Consider the following 2,933-nt stretch of genomic DNA (forward strand, 5'->3'; position numbering starts at 1 on the left):
TCTCTCTCTCTCTCTCTCTCTCTCTCTCTCTCTCTCTCTCTCTCTCGTATTTTTTATCTCCGCAAATAGTAAATTAAAATCCATGATTGCTGACTCAAAACAAAATTACAAAGAAAATTGTACTAATATACAACATTGTCCATAAGTACAAAACACCCTTAATCTATTGCATTTTATAGAAAAAGCGATAAAAAAAGTAAATATCAAAGCAAAGGATTAAGAAAGTATTACAATTATTATAAAAATGAATATTACTTTCAATAAAACTATTTTTAAATCTATTTTTTATTATATATATATATATGTTTATAATATATGTATTATAATATATATGTTTACGTCAATTTGTTGAGATGCTTTAAGCTTATGGCAAAGCTATAAAATCAACGTCATATATAATAAAAAATTTTTAATAAGTTATGTTAAGCAAAAGAATAGCGATTATTGCTTTAATTGGTATGAGTATATCTAATAAATAAGTAAATTTCTAGATTATTTCTGGATTATTAAAGTCAATTTACGTACTTTACAAATATGCAGAATTCGAAGGTATTAATACCGATAATAGTGAACCCATATATGTGTACCAATATAATATAAATTGAAGTAAATATGTTTGTACGCATTTGCAGTTGAACAAAAAGCACAATGGAAATACTGAAGGCGGTTGTAATCCAGACGGTTATTATTCCAATCGTCACGAAATATAATCTGTCATAGTTCACCGACAATCCAAGCTGTCGCAATGTTTTATCGATTTCAAAGATTTTTTTTAAACAAACTTTGAATTTCTGTATACATATTAATTTAAAATGAGACAATATTACAATTAATACACACACAGATGTATAGTTTTATATTAAAACTATGTTATAAAACTTTTATATCATAAATATGTAAGTGGTATAAACGGCAACTTATATATCATATGTACTGTTTTAATCGCTCACCTTTGTATGCCACCAGCCCAGAAACATTTTAAATATTACAGATACAATAATGATGTATATTAATAAATGATACAGAACGTATTCCATCCTCAGCAGTTTAACGTTATTTGCATAGAATTTTTCTAGTAGGCGGAATGAGCCATTGTAAAATATACCGTACATGAACAAAAGATAGATGAAGCCGAGTATAGGTCTCGGATGATCACGAGGATACTCAAAAGCACGAAATCCCAATAAACAGCTGAGTATTGTCACCAATCTTAATGCTTCGGAGAAGCATTTTGGACGCGCAAATAGCTTCATCACTTCTCCCTCTTTCACAAAGTATTCCTCGACTCTCGTTTAGTTAGACAAAATGTTTTCCTTTTTAATCTCCAATTGATCGAACATCTAAGATGTTCAAAAGAGAATTAACATTTTCCTTGTAATTTCTTACTAATTTTCACGACCAATACAATTACTAGAAAGAACTGAATTAATTCCAATGCGTTAATTAATTGCATTTGCTTTGTAAATAAAATGCATATTATTATAAATAATTAAACAACGTATGTAAATATTACACACACGGTAAATGTCATGCAATGTGCTGTACTTAGCGATATGAAAACAATTTATAATTACGTTTTAGATCGGACGCAATTCACTATCTTGCTTGCTTACCATTTGTACTCGTCTCTCTGTAGTTCGCAAATCAATGATCCACCTTTGGTGAACGAAGAAGCACATAAACGATTATTATGAATTATGAAGAATGCGGGTGTACTAAATGAACGTGCGCAAACGAGCTCTCGAAGTGGCCTTTGAAGCAGTCACAATATATATATCTACATAATATAAGAAGTACTTCTGTTCGCGAAGCGATAAATAATTTATACTCACGTATGCGCAAGGATCTCTTTATCCATTATCTTAATGCAATAACGTCATCAGATGCTATCTAAGATTCGCGACAATACATTGCTAAAGAAAAATAATTACTATTAGCGAAAGATTATTGGCATGTATGATTCTTAATATACAAATGCACGAAAAATGTGCAGCGAAGACGATAGATCAATAGATCGCTGTGCGTTCATATAATTTAAAAAATCCAAAAATATTGAAGATATCCGATTAGAACATTTCCTCTCAAAAAACATGATCTCTTTTGCATAAAAACTATTACGATCCCTACGGGAAATTTCTCACATTACCTACTTAAGAGGATTAATTCCTAAAAATAAAATTGACTAATGCAAAGACAAACTGAAGGAAATCAGGGAATTGCGATAAATTAAAGACAAGCGTGAGAATTGTCTTTGTTCGTAATTTATTTTTTGTCGAATATGCAATGTGAAATATAGTCACAACTTATAATTGATTACTAATTTATATACATCGCACAAACTATACCATAGAAAGCGTCAATGCTATATATTCAATAAATGAGTAAGAACAATGCTCATATAGAGTAACCCGATGGGATAATATATGAAATTCCGAATATAATAACAATTCTAATATGCATTTTTCACGAACATTTCGTCATAACGGACCACTATAGATATAATAAATAATATTACCACGATAAATATGAGAGAATAAAACTGATTCAGATATAATTTCTGATAGTTCTTCTATAATTCCATTTCTTTCATGATTTTTTTGAACATCAGGACAACATTATCATTACCGTCTTTCTACGAAAGTTAAAAAATAACATTCGCATTTCTCTATCGATTTGAAGAAAAGATTGCGCGAAATTATGTTTAGTAATCTATTTTTAGAGTTGAATAAAGAGCTTATATTTATAGCATATAAAATTTAATTTTTTTTTAATTAGACTTTATATCTCAGAATTCTCGCATGCGGATATGTCAGTCTCTACGGCAATCTCTTAAATTAAGTTACCTTTCTTTTCAACCAGCCGGCACAGGATGAGGAGTAACGTCAGACAGATATCGGTATAGAGGATTACTTAAAAAAGTTTTTGAACCTTGA

The sequence above is a fragment of the Trachymyrmex septentrionalis genome, unplaced genomic scaffold, assembly GCF_001594115.1.
Source record: "Trachymyrmex septentrionalis isolate Tsep2-gDNA-1 unplaced genomic scaffold, Tsep1.0 scaffold14, whole genome shotgun sequence".
Taxonomy (NCBI): Eukaryota; Metazoa; Arthropoda; class Insecta; order Hymenoptera; family Formicidae; genus Trachymyrmex; species Trachymyrmex septentrionalis.